The sequence below is a fragment of the Ursus arctos genome, unplaced genomic scaffold (genome assembly GCF_023065955.2).
Source record: "Ursus arctos isolate Adak ecotype North America unplaced genomic scaffold, UrsArc2.0 scaffold_10, whole genome shotgun sequence".
NCBI classification, from domain to species: domain Eukaryota; kingdom Metazoa; phylum Chordata; class Mammalia; order Carnivora; family Ursidae; genus Ursus; species Ursus arctos.
In genome coordinates, this window is record NW_026622764.1 from 29,671,314 (window position 1) to 29,689,107 (window position 17,794).

Consider the following 17,794-nt stretch of genomic DNA (forward strand, 5'->3'; position numbering starts at 1 on the left):
ACATAACCAATAGAAAAATAACTGCAGGAGCGATTCCCTTCCTTTTAGGATGTTTTGTCAGTTCTTTATAAATATAGATTTTTGTGTATTTCATTTCCATCATTTATTGCTTTCACTTAGTTATAGTAAAGGTAAAGAAACATATGGCAAAAGAAAGCTCATGCTTTTCTTTCACTGCGTTCCATTAAAAATGGAAAAATGGAGAGTAGAGTATGGTAACCGTCTCTAAAGAAAGCTGGTTTCTTTACTTTTTTGTGCAGATCTGATAGGATATTAAGAGGAAAGGAGTAATTGCTACAGGATTAAATTTGCTCTCTCAGATGCCACTGTCAATTCGTTTTGTTTTATATTTTTACGAGTTACTAGAAAATACATCCAATGCTTGCTTTTGAAAGACCCAGCCTGGAGAGTAAATCAAGTGCTCTCCCAAATATTTCTTTCCCTGCAGATCTCACGAACCATGTGGTTGTCCTGGTTATTATTTTCTCTATCTGAAAAGCAGACAAGCCCAGATTCTGGAGGCAGACTACCTGCTTTCAAATCTTGGCACTGCCAGTTATGAGCATTATGACCAAGGGCAGGGCACCTAGTCTCTCTGACTCAGCTTCCTCATGTGTAAAATGAGATAATAAAATTATCTTCCCCACGGGGTTAGAAGAGGGCAGGGCACAAGTCAGCGCTATGTAAGTGTTAGCCTACTATTATGTGCATGATGAAGAGACAGCCTGTTCTGCCCGCAAATATTTGCTCATGCACACGTACCTGATAAACTCATTTGTCATCCGCTCTCCACAGGCCACCATGTTGCACAACGGAGAATGTAATATGAATGACAGCACCTGGGACACAGTCCGGCGTTCTGCAGGAATGATGCGTCCTGGTGCTGTGTGATTTGGAGGACTTAATCCATCTGTTCCCATTTTATACCTATCAAAGCAGTCCTTCAAGTATTTTGCAGAACTTCCCTACTATATTAAGACCATGAATTTCCTCTCTGCATTCCAGAAAAGGCAAGGAAAAAGAATCTTCCATCGTAGAAGAAAACAAATTAAACAAATACTGTATTTGTAGAGATGGGAGCAAATTGGACTAAGGTTGTAGCCAGTTTGATATTCTGGAATTCATCTGAAACAGGCAGGGCTTCTGGGGAGAGCTCGGTGTACCGCGTGTGCTGCTCAGTGGCGTGGCATTGCTCTTCGGGAATCGATGTGCCCACGTGCTTTGGTTCTTTCATCGCTTCAGTATTTCCGAGGTGGGGGTGGGGGAGCGGGTAGGGGATGTTGCTTCCAGAAATGTGTCTCTCATAGGCGAAGAGGGGGGTTAAGTTACTCTGTTTCTTCTGTATTTAGGACTTTGAATATGTGAGGCAGAGTGATGGAGTCACTCACTGTATTAGCATTTCAGAGCTCACCCACGGACATCAATACTCAGGAGACATGAATACTCAGTTGGACTAAGTTCAAGAGAACATTTTGAACTTTAAGGTATGGGAATTTGCATTTATGTTTTTGTTTCAAAAGGATAACCACCTGCTGCCTTGCCAGAGTCGTTTCTTCCAGTCAAAATAGTACAGCCCCTAAGAATTCATTTTCTCTACTAAGAAGCAGAACATTAGGAGAAAATGTTCTTTTCTGTTTCTTTAGTTTTTGTTTGTTCTCCAAGTTGATCACCAAACCCTGGGGGTAACGAAATTTAATTCAATCATCATAAATATAATTGCATGAGGCACACTTAGGAATTTTCTAGTCTATAATCCAATCACATCATCCTCCTTTTCTGGCCAAAAAGAGACTGTTGCCAACAGCACAGAGAAGGCATCTCAAGTTTCCTTTTTATAACTTCACATTGATAACAACCACTTGCAAAAATAGACTGTGCTCAAAAGATGAAGTGCTTCTTCATATCTCCTCAAAGAATGGTGAAATTACTACGTGCAAATGTTTATAAAGGCTTTAATTAGCACCTTAGGATTTCACATACAGATCTGTAATAAATGGTGGATTGAAATTGGAAATGTATTTTTTGAAACCCTCACCGTACACAATACTTTTAATTAAGGCTCAGTGGCTCATCCTGACTATATTATTTCTAGGAACTTCTGTAACCCATATCCAGAGTCTGCAATTCCCTTCCGTCTACAATCTTTTTACTTCCTACCTTTCCAGCCGCCTTATTCTGATCGGTTTGTCATGTTATCATCAACTGACCATGACTTCTCTCCTAGATTCTTAGTTCTCTGCCTATATTGGACGGTGTCATCACCCATTTCAATAACACTTTTGTATATCAAATGCCCTGACTTTCCATCATATTTGCCATCTAATTTTTTATGTGTTTATTTACTTACTTCTATTTCGGTTTGCTTTATAACCTGAAGGTTCTATGCTCTCTGCTCTTGGGCTGCCGGAGAGACTCCTGCTGATTAGGTGCTCTAAACATTCATGGCACGTAAACTTTGATGAGCCCTCAGCAGAGCCTGTGAGCCAACTGCTAGGATTCCGATCATGGTCCTCAGAGGTGCGATTCCAATTTTTTCTCCCTCTCTTCCCACCAAAAGTCCCATCCATATCCCCTTTCATCTTCGCCAAGAAGAATAACACCATCTGCAAAAAGTGTGACTTCTTCACACTAACAGTCTATGTCCACTAGCTCCATTTTAAAATAACTTGTCGATTCCATAAACACAAAATTTGATGTCCGGCATTCTGTTGAGGAAATACTCTCTTGAAGGCACAATCTTTCAATTGCAATAAATTTTCTTACATTTAAAAGAAATCAATCTACATATCTCCCTAAACGAGAATATAAACCCCTCGAAGACAGAGACTCTGGTTCCATGCTCCGTCTGGTCAGAGTTGGCACTCCAAAGCATCATCATGGCTGCCCTGCTAGTGTGGCGCTTTATGAAGTTCAGATAATAAATGGAGTTTTGACTAAAATCCAGTTTTCAGTGGGTCCATCTGGTCCATGGTCATTTCCCTAACGTATAACTGAGATAGACATACTTGATAGAATAATTCTTTCACTGGGTTCTTGCCTGTTAGGGAGGGAGGCCAAATAGAAATCTCTGAAATTGCCCCCTCGCTGGAAACGCCCCTGCAAGTTAATGCAGGGCGGAGAAGGTGTATACTGAGAGTGTGGCAGAGATTACTGGGGCACTGCGCCCTGTCATTTCCTTATTTCCTCTTAAGCTGCTAGTTTCGCCTTTTCCGATACTGATGGATCCTCTGGAGTAACTGTCGGTCCCTGCGGGCTCCAACACTGGTAGTCCTGTTGGCACATGCTGTGCCACATGGTTCATTGTTGCTAAAGGAGATACACAAAGCCCCAGCTATATGACACTGGGCCATTAATTTTGTGAATGCATTTTTTTTGTATTCTGATAAGAAAAGAGCATCAGCAGGGGCCGCCTGGGTGGCACACTCAATTAAGCGTCCTACACTTGGTTTCAGCTCAGGTCATGATCTCTGGGTTGGTTGTGAGATCCAGCCCTGTGTCGGGTTCCGTGCTCAGCACGGAGTCTCCTTAAAGACTCTGTCTCTCCCTCTCCCTCAGTCCCTCCCTGCTTTGTGCTCTCTCTCTAAAATAAATAAATCTTAAAAAAGAAAGAAAGAAAGAAAGAAAGAAAGAAAGAAAGAAAGAAAGAAAGAAAGAAAGATCAGCAATAGTTTATATTCTCATGGATTGGACAAAAACTTTTCTTAATAGGTTTGTCCTCCCTATGGCTATGTTAACTCATCCTCTTCTCATAATAGGCTATGAAGAAGTCTGGATGGGTTGGGGAGCCCGCAGAACCTCACATCGATCCATTACGTTAATACACTGATTGGGCAGGATGAGCATGAAGTGGCTAATATGCTGGGGGCCTCCATCTGGATCCATCTTATCCTCCTGCTCTCTTGATTTCGATAAAGGTCTTCCTCTCCTTTCTTTAAGGTTAATTCATTTATTTGACTACTTAGAAATCTTGTGATATTGATTATACTCTGTTTTGTATATTTAACATCTTCCACTCAAATAGATCTTAACAATCTTTGGGACTCTCCATTAAAACAAAGCCAGCAAGCCTTCTTTTACCCAAAATTTCCATCTATAATGTTTTCATCTCTTTACACTGTCCTACCCCATAACAACCATTTTCCAATTTAGTTTCAATCAATCCCAATCACGTAATGAAAAATATCTTTCTAAGGTCAAGAATAACCTCCATGTTGCTACATCTGAACATTTTGTTGATTTCTCAATAGCATTTGATATCTTATTCCAGCCTTACAATACCCTTGAGAACCAGCTATAACTAAGTACCGACTTAACATTTTTACTTGAATGATTGAAAGTCATCTCAAACTCAACTTATTTACATCCAAAGTCTTGCTCAGTCTGCCATATCTACTCTTTTCCTCCAGCAGTGGCTCCTGAACCCCAAAGGTGAATCTTGACATTGCCCTTTCTCTCATCCTCAATATCTGATCTACCACTGGGAAGGGCTCCCCCACCCCACCCCGGTGCTTTTCAAACCTGCCTTATTTCTTCTCCTCTCCTGCCTGTGCCCTTGCTTACATTAATCTAGCTCCCAGCTGCATTATGTAATAGTTTCCCTATGGGCTCTTCCTTATTGCCAGTTGTACGTTTCCAGTTTTCTAGACTCTCTAGTGATTTTTCCCCCTCCAAACAGAAACCTCAAGTCACACTATCCATAAAACACTTTAATAAAATAAAACCCCAATAGTAGATGTGGCCAAACCAGCCCAAGCTCGTCTGTCCTCACTTTTCTCTGTATTCCACCTTCATCTTATTCAGCTCCCACACCCTGTGACCTTCGCGTGGGTAACTCTGGCCATTCGGTCATCAGTTATACAGGAAAGCCTTCTCTGACCACCTCAGTCAGGTCTCCCTATTAAATGTTTTCAATTCATGTACACTATTTTATTTATTCGTGAAACACTCAACTAAAGATTACTATGTGTCAAACACTATTATAAGCACTTTAAGTATTGACTCAACTGATATTTATAACAATCCTATGAAATAGATGCTTTTAAAATTTCCACTTTACACATCAGCAAACTGAGGACAGAGAGGGTAAGTAACTTGCCCAAAGCCACACAGTTGTACATGGCAGACAGAATCACGCCTGGGCCTCGGACTCCAGAGTCCATATTTTTTAACAACCTCACTTAGGTTACCTCTCCTCTTTAGGGACATTTCTCAAAGTCACAGTTTACATTTATTGGTGTGATCATGAATGTCAATTTCCCCACTGCAAGTAAGACTACCTGTTTGACTCATTACCGTGGTACATAATACAACCAGTAAGAATGACAACTGAATGGATTAAATACCAAACTATCGATTGACATCATTCTGCATTTTATTTTTTATAAGATTTTATTTGACAGAGAGAGAGAGGGCACAAGCAGGGGGAGCTGCAGAGGAAGAGGGAGAAGCAGACTCCCCACTGAGCAGGGATCCCAATACAGGACTCCATCCCAGGACCCTGAAATCATGACCTGAGCCAAAGGCAGATGCTTAACTGACTGAGCCACCCAGGCGTCCCCACTCTGCATTTTGGATGTTAACTTACTCTCACATGTGTGTTGCCCTTTGGAGTTTCATATTGCTAGCTTTAATTATTTCAAAAAATTTCTGAGCATTGGGTAGAGGTATTTGAAATTGGTGATGAATTATTTTCATGGCCTTCCAGCTTAATAAACTGAGGATCTAAAGTAGAGAGATCAGCGTTTCAGAAATGTTATGGAAAGTATTCATTTTTCATTCATGTTGAAAGTTTCATGAACCAGAAAGTTTTATGAAGTTTCATTTCCCTTTCTCCAATTAATTATGAATTCAAACTCCTTGTCAAGTGAAAGCCAAGGGATGGTAAAAGAAGGTAATATTTTTCTGATTATGAAATAACACATGTTCATTACATGGAATTTTAGATTTGTAGAAGATTGTTAAGAAGAAATGAAGAATCAATTACTGCTAAATATGCCAAGAAAAAACCCCCCAGAATTAATATTTTGGTGCATAAAACCTTCAAAACCTGTATGCATATATAGGTATATAAATAATATTTATACATATGTGTCAAATATAGAAAAATGTATATGCACATGTGCATATGGGTGTGTATGAGTGTGTATACTTTCGAAATTAACATGCTTTTTAAATGGGTCCTTTTTAAACTTAACTTTATACAAGAAGCCTATTTTATTACTAAGTTTTTCAAAACACGGTATTTAATGTCTGGACAATATTCATCTTATGGATAAACCATAACTTCCTGTTTGTGCAGTGGTAAAACCTGCGTAGCTCAGATCTGTTCTTCAGCCACCCATACATGTACTTACATGTATCTGGAGCATGTTTCTAGAAGTGCCTTCTTTGAAGCTGGTATTATTATTATTATTTTTTATCTTTTAAATCAGAATTTATTATTGTTTATAACTTTTTTCAAGACTAGCTATATATCAGTAAACTATAATATACATCAATAAATATATATCAGTCTAATAATTGTTCAATGAAAGAATGATTTACTGATAGTTATAATTATTATATAGAAAATAATGATTGTTACTGATATTAGTTATTATTTTAATAATTTTTATTTTGTTATATTAGTCACCATACGGTACATCCCCAGTTTTTGATGCAATGTTCAATGATTCATTATTTGCGTATAACACCCAGTGCACCATGCAATATGTGCCCTCCTTAATACCCATCACCAGCCTATCCCAATCCCCCACCCCCTCCCCTCTGAAGCCCTCAGTTTATTGGTATTAAAGCTCATAGCAATGACCCCAAAGTTTAATGACTTCCTTTGTATCCTACTTTCATTTCAATATAATGCTGCTTTTTCTTTTCTCTCTCTCTCCCTTAATAGATTGATGATAGAAATATAGATGATAGGTAGATAGATAAGACAGATAGATAGACAAAATAGATAGATAGATGATAGATAGATAGATAGATAGATAGATAGGTTGATTTTTTTTTTTTTTTTGGTTGAGGTTAATTTACTTTATAGAGTTTGTAGACCACTGAGGATATGCGTGGGTAGATGGCCTTGACAGGAGACAGGGCTTGTTAGCAACACAGGCAATTTGGATGATCTTAAGGCACCTGACACATAAATAAAATCAAGTTACTTTCTCCACCATTTGGATAGAATTGTGCCTTCAGAAAACACATTGGTGCTGAAAGCCCCTCTGGGAACACTTTGCAGTATACCAGGACTGACTGATGAGCCCAAGAGTCAGTGCTCATTGGTGAAAGCTGAATGTGTTGTTCTGCACCTCATTTCCCAGCCTGCCAGGCGGGATGTGATGGCCTGGGTGACAGCTGACACCAAGGGATGGCAGTGAGATTTCATTTACTTGTAAAATGCAGCCACAGAAGGGCTCAGTTTGGCTGTGAGAGGCAGTGCTTTTAACTATCCTGTGGAAAAGGAAGGATCTTTCAAAACATTATAGAATTCTGCTTTCAGACCTCTAAGTTCTAATATGTGCTCTCCATAACTGTGAACTCAGCAGTGTATCAGTGTCTTTGACAGACCCTAAGGATATTGTGCGCCCATCTGCTGACCACCCCTCGTCTTCAATCCTGGCAGAGAGGTGGGTGGAGATGGCTTCTTTGATAGTTGAATCCCTGGAGAAATAGGTCTTCTAGCACCGTCAACATCCTCCCAATTTCCTTCCCTTGTGCTTCTGCTCATTGAGTCATATCTCTTCCCCCTTATCAAGATGTGCCATAAGATTCAAAGTGTTTATATGGCTATTTGCTGATCTTTCAGGAAACCTCTCTTTTGGGGACACTGTACCAGCAACTTCTTACCTAGTGTATGACCTGGTTTCACATATCATAGGGATCTTGTGAGTTTTGGTGTTAACTTGACACCCTTTTTAGCTCAAGATGTGCCACAGTAATAGTATTCTTCTTAAAATTAACACAACACTAGGCTGAAGCTCCATGAGGAGAAGTACTGTTTATTTTGCTCATTGCTATATCCTTAGCAACCTGTATACTCCCTCCACCATGGAGGTAATGAATGAGTGAGTGGTCTCCTTGGCAACCTCCCAAAGACTTTTCACTTCCCACTGCTGCTCCCTGCCCAGCTCCGCCAGTGTTTTATCTCAAGTGCAGTGGAAGTGGAAAGAAAAGGTCATTTGCAAGTGCTAAGCAAGTCCTTTCCTTGCGCTTCCTAGCACCTCTCTTAAGCGACCCTTTGTCCTGAAAGTGCTCAGGCACCAGTTATCGTGACACTGTGACTTCTTCTCTTTGCCCATCTTCTGCTCTTTAAGTCTGTATTTTACAAAAACATTTAGTTTTTGGTTATTAGAATCCAAATTTGAATTAAAGTAAACAAAAATATAGAAATTTGTTGGCTCCTATAACCAGTGGGAACAGCTGGACTCAGGGGCACCTGGAACCAGGATTCAAATGCTATCAAGATGCTCTTCATGTGCTTATGGACCCTGCTTTTGTCTGGAGGCAGCTTCATCTAGTCTGCTTCTGCTGTAGAGTAACTTTCTCCCCATTGTGTGGAAGTTGGCTGCCAACAGCTATTAAGTCTCCCAGAATCCCTATTCCAAAGCTCAGTATGAAAAAATCATAGGCAGGGGCGCCTGGGTGGCACAGCGGTTAAGCGCCTGCCTTCAGCTCAGGGCGTGATCCCGGCGTTATGGGATCGAGCCCCACATCGGGCTCCTCCGCTATGAGCCTGCTTCTTCCTCTCCCACTCCCCCTGCTTGTGTTCCCTCTCTCGCTGGCTGTCTCTATCTCTGTCGAATAAATAAATAAAATCTTTAAAAAAAAAAGAAAGAAAAAATCATAGGCAGAGACTTGGGTTGGCCTGACCTGGATCACATGACGACCCATGGACCCACCTGTGGCCGGAAGACTGGAGTGTTAAGATCAGAAATCTCTTTTAGTGAGAGAAGAAAATGATATCCCAGACAAATAAATATAATTTCCAGAAAAGAGTGGGTTATTACACAGTATCTGATAATAGACTAAGAGAAGATAGTGATTATTTCCTAACATACCTGTGAAAGCCAAGTTTGTTTCAAGTTACACCATCCTTCACACTAGAATAGCTATTCTTGTTTGCTAATTCTAGCGTCTGGGTCATCTTGAAGTCAGTCTCTGTTGATTATATATACTCTTGAGAATGGGTCACATTTTGCTATTTTTCCATATGTCTAGCAATTTTGGATTGTATCCTAGACTTAGTGAACATGTGTTAGAGTCTCTGGATTCTGTTGTATTCTTCTGAACAGTGCTGATTTCATTGTTTTAGCAGGCAATTAAGTGAAGTGTGTAAAACTGCACACTTTGTATCTTAGGCAGTAACTCAGTATCAGTTTAGTTATTTTATCTTTGGTTTGACTGTCTTGTGCACGAATGCTTCTGGGATCAGCTAGAGATTTGGGCAGAATTTGTAAGCAAAATCTGGGATTCTCCTTTTTTAGCTTTCCCCTTTTCAGGAGTCATACCTCCCCACCGCCCCACCTGCCACACACACATGCACACTTTCCAGTGGCTGTGATTATCCCAAACTCTGTCCTTAAGGTCTTTAGGCCAGAAAGATTGTGGCTTATCTATCAGAGTTTTAGATGCCCTTCATCTAAACTAGGACCTGTGTCAATCTACGTTTAAATCACACTCCCAACTGGAAATATTTCACAGTGGTACGTAGGCATCATCGAGATCAATAAAAGGACATCTCAGGAAGAACCCCTGGGTCCATCCTATACCCACAGCTGACCAGAGGGGCGATGACATCCCTCTCTGCAAGCTCACCGAGAGCAGACACCAAAACTTGCTCCCCCAGCATGTCCTCAGCACTAGGCATAGGGAATGTTTGATAACACTTGCAGGTAAGTGAATAAACACCTAAATTGATGGCTGGATGGCTGCTGGCTGCTGGCTGCCTGGGATGGATGAGTGAATGAATTCTTATGGAATTCTTTACAGAGAATAAACCTTTATACAGGAAATTTGCGCAAGATTAGAGGTGGAATAAAAACACAAATAAGGCCACCGTACAGATTAATGACTGACAGATTCTTTCTTAGGAATAAGTTCCAGTATTACAGTGCCACTTCTTATAAGCGTACGTGAGTCTGAGGACTACAGACGTGTTTCCAGTTCAGAGGCAAACATCCCAGGTAACTGTTGCAGGAAGTTATATCTTGTTCTTCCACAGAAGGAAGTGAGGAGGGAGCGTTAACTTTCTATATAAACAATATTCTCAGACTATAGTTGATGAACGCTTTTCTTAGCAGACATGCCTTTGGCACCTCAAGATGATAGGTTTGGAAATCCTGAAATATCTTCCTCTTTTTCTGAATGTGAAATTTGAAGGGGAATATTTTGATGCAATTTCCTGTACTGAATGGTACCTGAACATTTGCAGACCACAGGGCAATTAGAATACTGCTTGATCCTGCTCGGGTGTGGGTTCTCAAGAGCTAGGGCAATTCAATGCGGGGAAAAAATCCATAAAAAATATGAGTGAAAGAGGCATCGTGAACAAAGTTGTTGGCAAATTCCTTTTGTTTCTAAATAAACAATGAAACATGAAAAAAAAAAAAGGGCAATATCTAAGCAGAACAAAAGTCCAAGTGGCTACCGCTCTGGAGTCGTAAAGCCACACGTAAAGCAAGGACAGTTCTCAAAACCCAAACCGACTATCAGTGTGGGAAGGTCAGATTATTCCTCCTCTTGTAAGCAGAAATAGACTGCTGTTAATGCATGGTGTTTTTGTTTGCAGTTATTTTTTAAAATAATCTGGAGCTCAACAAAGGAGATAGCTGTAACCGTTGAATTATTTGAAGAATCTGAAATGTCTGAGATTAGTAAATGTCCAATTAAAATTGCTTGGGGGCACTTTTTATTATAAAAGTAATACATAGTCATTATAAATCTTGAAACTACAGAGGCACAAAGATTGCATCTTGGCTATTAGTATTTTGTCATATAGGCTTTTAGTATTTTTTCTTAATCTGTTTTTATGCATTTGTCTTAATTATATAAGGAATACAAAATTAAATTCAAGTTATAAAATATAACAGAAAGATATAGCACAAAAGGAGAAAGTACTTATTCACCCAGATAATCACTGCCAAGAGTTTCCTGTCAAGCTCCATTTGTTTTTCTACACATATATGTATTTATAAAAAAGTAGGATTCTATTGTACATACTGTTTTATGACCTACTGTTTGTCTGATCATAGATTAATTCTATAAATATTCTTTTCTATATCATTTCACACTTTGTAGGGAATGGACTTAGTGATTTAATTACTTAATCCCTTATTAATATTTAGGTTGTTCTAATGTTATGATCATCCTGATACATAAATGTGTGTATGTATCCATAATTAGTTCCTTAGGATAAATTTCCAGAGGGATACATTGGATTAAGGGTTTTCTGAGCTTTTAAGTTTTCTCTCAAGGTTAAGAAAAAAAAAATGTCCTCCAGGAGAGTTTTGCAAATTTAGATTTCTAACAGCAGTGTATGAAAAAGGCTCTTTCCCTTATTGTTGCCAGTGCTGGGTATTATATTTTTAATCTTCTCTAATCTGATTCTAAGAATATCTTATTATTATAATTTATATTTCTCTGATTTCTAGTAGGATATGAATATGCAACTTCACAGTGTAGAAGAATCAGTAAAGTGAGTGTATTTAGCATGGTACCGGGGCTTCTCGGGTAACTTGGGTCAAGGTGACTCCAAGTGGGAAAGTTGTGATTTGCATTTTGTAAGATGAAGTGGGATGTCTGGCAGTAATGAGCTAAGAGATTCCATACCAGCAGATAGAGTGTCCGTGTTCATTTCCCATAAGAAGTGGCAGCACAATTAGATGTGCTGGGAGCAAAGACTGAAGCAACGAAAGCCCTTGTGGGGCCATGTTTTATTTTCCTGTGGGAGAGTTTCTTGACCTTGGGTTCCCTGGTGTCTCTCTCTTTGGCCATCTGACTTGAAAGTGGGAAAACCTGTTTGACTGCTTTTCTTCTTTCTGTAGGAGTTGTTGGCACCCCTCCGTTCTGGAGCCCGGTCTATGCAAGTGGGCCTCATTTTGAATGATCAGCCCTCTCCTCTGCCCAACTCAGTTGTTCTCAGCCTCGACTGCACATTAGACCCACCTGTGGAGCCTTTGCAAGTCATGCTCTCCTCGCTTCTCCATCTCCTCAGACCAATTTGATGGTAATCTCGGGGGGATAGGATCTAGGCAGGGTGGGATTTTGTGAAAAGCTCCAGATATGACACCAGTGTGAATCCAAGATAAAGAACCACTGAGCTCATTTATTTCCACCCCTCGGTTATCACAGGAAACATACCTCTTCACACCTTTCCCCCTCCCTGTATATACCTGTGTTTTCTCTAGCCAGCTCCAATTTGGATTTTACTGAGAAGAATCAGAACTATAGTAAAGGGGAACGAAAAACAGTTTGACTACATAAACCTAATTGTGGTAAGTACTCAAGGATGCCTTCTTGTCTGATCAGCAATCTCTCCTGCAAGGGACGGTTTAGTATGTTCTATGTAAGTAATCAATGTCACATAAATATTAGCACCAGCAAGTAAAGCATTCCCTTAGCTTCAAGGCTGTGGGTCTAGATGCGCCGTCAGGGCACTAGAAACGGACTGGCGTTCTGAAGCAGCGTATGAGCCTAAAGAAACTGTCCTGTCCAAAGCTGACCTATCTTGTTCTGACCTCTGGCAACCAGGCCACAATTCTATTTCTTTTGTTTTCTTCTTGGCACCTTGGCTACAGAAATCACCAATCCTACCAGTTAGCCTGACCCAAGGCTCCCATGATGGCTTTTCTTTAACGTCTCTTTTCAGGTTGGCTGTGATACAGGACTTTGTAGTTTTCCTCGAGTCTCTCAGTACTGGTCCAAAATGTTTCTCTCTCTCATGCTTCTGATGAACCACAGGAAAGACAAGCTCGCGGCCAAACAAGGAAGCCCACAATCTTAGAACAATAGTCTCCTTTCCCTAGGGTCTTCTCCAGTTCCCTCTCTGGAAGTTCCCCATATTCTATAACAGCAGGCAAGAGACAGAAGTGCACATTTGATATGCAGAGACCCTGCTTAGTATTCAAATACTGCTATCCCAGCAGAAAAGTTCTTCTCAGCACTTTAGAATCCATGAACTCATTCTATTTGAGTACTCGTGGCCCTGCTCCCGCTTGCTGCTGGGGGGAATGGAAATGCAGCATAAGGAAACGCAACAGTGGCCAGCAGCCTACAGGCACTCAGGAGACTTGACCAAGTCACCTCTGTGAGCCTTAATGTTCCTGTCTGTAAGGCCTCTAATGATACCTGCCCTGTAGGGCTCGTGGGGTTGTTACAAATGAGATGATATATAGGAATATGTGATTTGAGACTATGAAGGGATGCAAGCTTCTTTATTGGTGTTTGATTTATAAATAATAAAATGTGCAAAGTTCAATACATTTTGACAAATCTACATACCTGCAGAACCAATAGCCAAGGCAAGATACAAAAGCCGATTGTTAGTGTAGACAGCTCTTGTTCTTTTATGATGAATCCACACCACATCCTCCACGGCCGTGGAGGGGAGCATAATTCTGATTTCTATAACCATAGATTCATTTTCCCTGTCCTTGAATGTCAGATAAATGGGATCCTATAGTCTGTGTTTTCTTGTAGCTGGCTTCTTTCTCTAATATGATGTCAGCAAGATACATCTATGTTTTGTTTATCATTCCATTTTATTGCGGAGGAGTATTTCATTGCATGAATGTACCACATTTCGTTCATCCACATTCCTCTTAGTGGGTATTTGCATTATTTCCAGTTTTAGCATTATGAATAAGACTACTATCAACATTCTTGTATGTGTAATTTTATGGATATATACTTTCATTTCTTTTGGGCATGTATTCAAAGTAGAATTTCCAGGTCATAAGGTAGGTACAAGTTTACTTCATAAGAAACCGCTAACCCAATTTCCAAGGTAGTTTTAGTTTTATGAGAGCACCAGGTGCTCCTCTTCCTTGCACGTTTTTTCAGCCACTATAATTTCAGACATGCTGGTGGGTTTCAGTATGGTTTTAATATGCATTTCCCTAATGACTAATGTTGCGAATCATCTTTGCACGTGTTTATAGGTTATTTGTATATATTCTTTGGTGAAGTGCCAAGTCTTGCCTGTTTTAAAAATTAGGTTATTACTAGATAGTCAAACCCCTTTTTTGGTTTCCATTCTTCCAGTTAAATGCAACAAATATTAGCAAAGTGATTTGCATGGGGCCTTGTCCATAGTAAATGCTCAATAAGTGGTAAGCACTAAAAAAAAAATTTTTAATTGATCGTGACAGCTCCAATTTTAGTTTTAAAAAACAGGGTTGTATTAATTCTGTTTTCTCATAGAAAATACCCAGCACTTGGAAATTAATTTAGAGGGCAAATACTATATATTTATTATTTATTATATTTATTAAACACCATTAATACTAGGAGCTACTAGGATTTTGCTAGATATCAAGAGAAGAGTAAAAGGAGAAAAAGAGATATATAATGAATTTAGGAATGAATGTATAATCAAATATTTCTATTTAAGTTTCTAAGACTCAAAGCAAAAAATAAACATGGGCTATTATAAGATATTATTCAATATAATGCATTTAAAAAAATAACTGAGCCACTAACACAGGAGCATCAAAGATTGCTGTCAATTTCATTTCAATTCGGGCCTATTTAACCTGGCTTTGTCTTTTGGTATTCAGTTGTCCGGTAAACTTACTTGGTTTATGTTGAACTTATTTTATAGAAAGAAACTATAATTATTTTCATTTTCACCTGGATTTTATATAACTTTATATTTGATATAATTTTACTTTTCATTTGAAAAAACAGAGTGATGACAGACATTCATATTCAAGATAATGTATATAAAGCTTTATTCTCCTGGATTCTCTTCCAGGCACAGCATGCTATTCAGATAATTGTATAACTTTTATTGGGGGGCCAAAACATTTTATTTTTATGGGTAATAATTTTATTCCTAATATCGATTTCCTAAACTCACTATCTGGGCAGATAAATTTGTCTTTAAAGGATCTTAAATCTTTTCCTAAAAGTTAATTTTACATGTAACATTCTCCTTTTGACAGCTGTATCAGCTCTACGATGACTTTTCTTTAAATTGAACCACAGCTTATTTTAGCTGAAAAATAAAAGGTACATAGCAGCAATTCCCCATTCAGAATGGCGTTTGGAAGGTTCTTTAACTTGGTGAGATAGACATCCAGTAATTTTGGCCAGTAGCTGAGTCAAGTAGAATAATTAAAATAACGCACTCCTTGTTACTAGAATTGATTTTTTGTGTGCCCCTTCTATCTGGTGACCTTTATTTCTGTCTTCTTGTTTTTCAGGATGTTGGGCAATACACATTTCATGGCTTGGAAAAGACAATTACTTGTCTATGATTCCCCCAACAATAAATAAAAGAACCTTAGAGGGGAAACATATTCCTTTTAGAAATCGTAGAAGAGAGTAAGTCTTCTCTGTGGTTAAAATTATGAAGGAGAGTTCTGTGTCTTGAATCTGATTCTGTGTATATATATATACATACATATATATATATATATATATATATATATATATATATATATGATTTTATTTATTTATTTGACAGAGAGAGAGCACAAGCAAAGGGAGTAGCAGGCAGAGGGAGAAGCAGGCTCCCCCTGAGCAGGGAGCTCCATGTGGGGCTGGATCCCAGGACCCTGGGACCATGACCTGAGCCGAAGGCAGACGCGTAACCGACTGAGCCACCCAGGCTCCCCTGATTCTGTTAATATGTATTGAGACTATCTGGAGCAATAAAGATTGGTATGAGCCAGGAGAGTGGGAAAGCAGTTTGATGTTTCATTCATTATTTTCTCTCTGGGACAACTCATCCAGACTAGGCTGCTGGAGGGATCAGAAACAGAAACGGTTTATGTATGAATTGCCATGAATAACATGCACCTAGATATTTAAGGCTCAGATATTGGGTCCTTAGAAACAGGTCTGCTGTTCAGCTGGTCACACAGGTGGTATCTCAAGTATGGGAAACGCCGGTCTTCCCTTGGGTTGAGGTTTGGGTAGACAAAGGAGAAAGCTGATGCGTTTGCACTATGTAGATTGCTCACAGCAGTGCATAAAGAACAATGTTCTGAGAGGGCAACAATGATGCACGATGGATTGTAAAATGCAAATCTGGAGACAGGAGTGTTCTGCTGGGCTTTAATTTTGAAGGGTTCTTAAAGCCTTTAGCTAGTATGGAACTTTTTGTAGTCTTGGGTAAGAATGACAAATAGCCTAATTGTCAATATATTGTGTACAGAAGACGCATCGGAGAGAAATAGCCGCAATGTAATAAGACATTAAGATGGAAACAAGACAAAATAAAACCTCAAGTTGAAGCAGTAGCTGCAAAGTAAATTGCTGTTTTCTTGACCCAAGCTAAAGTTAAATGAAAACGGCTCTTAATCATTGCTTTTTATAAAATAGGTATTGGCCTTTCATTTGGCGGGTGCTAAACGCAACGTGCTTCGTTGGAGAAGTGCCTATAAAACTGGCAATAGTGACGGCTCGTAAAATGACAGTTAAAAAAGGCATTCTCCAGCAAAGTTTTTCCTAACTTTTTCTCTCGGTTTTTTTTTATAGTTATTTTTTTAATAGTATGAGAGTATCTAAACATTAGCAGAGTATTTCTTTTCTTCTTTATGGAACTCGAGCTTCTAAGAGTCTAGCTGGGTTAAGCATTATTATTATACATTTTATTTTCAATGGTTTGATGACTAATTTTTTGTCAAGCATTAGAATTCTTATCTCTTAAAAATTAGACATATGTAGCCTATAGGACAGAAGGCATGGAGAAGTAAATAATACAGCCTCAGGCTGCTGCGATTAAGAGTGTCTTGGCATATTTCTTTTGCCCAAAGGGAGAGCCTTTGCAGACAAGACTAATATGGAATTTTTTTTTCTGCTCCCAAAGGCAAGAATTAAAAAAAAAAAAAAAAAAAACTATCCGTGTGTCACAGTATAACAGGATAACAGCCTACATGATGCCGAGCAAAGTGTTCAGAAATAAAGTTTCAGCACAGGGCAAGTGGAGGGAGAAGTCACTCTCTAAATTGAAGTAAATGGCAGTGGCATTTTTCTGAATCTCTGGGAGGAAGCAATCTCCTTAGCAATAGAGTTAATGAGGACTTTGCTCTTTGAAGTCTGAACTTTGAACAATTCCAAAGAGACTTGGAATTTTTTCTATTAGGTTTGAGGGAAAAGAAATATGGGAGCAAAGCAGGCTGGGACAAGAGCAAGGAGGACACAGGAAGATCATTAAGTCAGAAAGATGGAAACACAGAACACAAAAAATATTCCCCAGCCCTATTCACTTCCAGTGGGTGGGGGTACAGGGGTAGGGGAGGAAGTTAGTGATGGCGCACCACTTTAGATCGCTGATAGTTGTCATCACCCACGCTGTTGTTGACTGTATACTAAGACCTCTATGGTTCTACATTTCAGAACGTGAATTCTGTTGTTCTCAGTTCAGTCCTTAGTGTCTTGGTACAGTCATTTACTAAAGAAGTTTGTGTGTCATTGTGGATCTATATCTGAACCAGTTGAATCCCAGCTGGCAAGATTCTGGTACCTTGGACTAAAGAAACAGCATCCCTGCTACCATGTGACATTGGAAGACTCTCTTCCTACCTGGAAGTGGCATACATTACATGCACATTTCACGAGAGAGAACATTTCG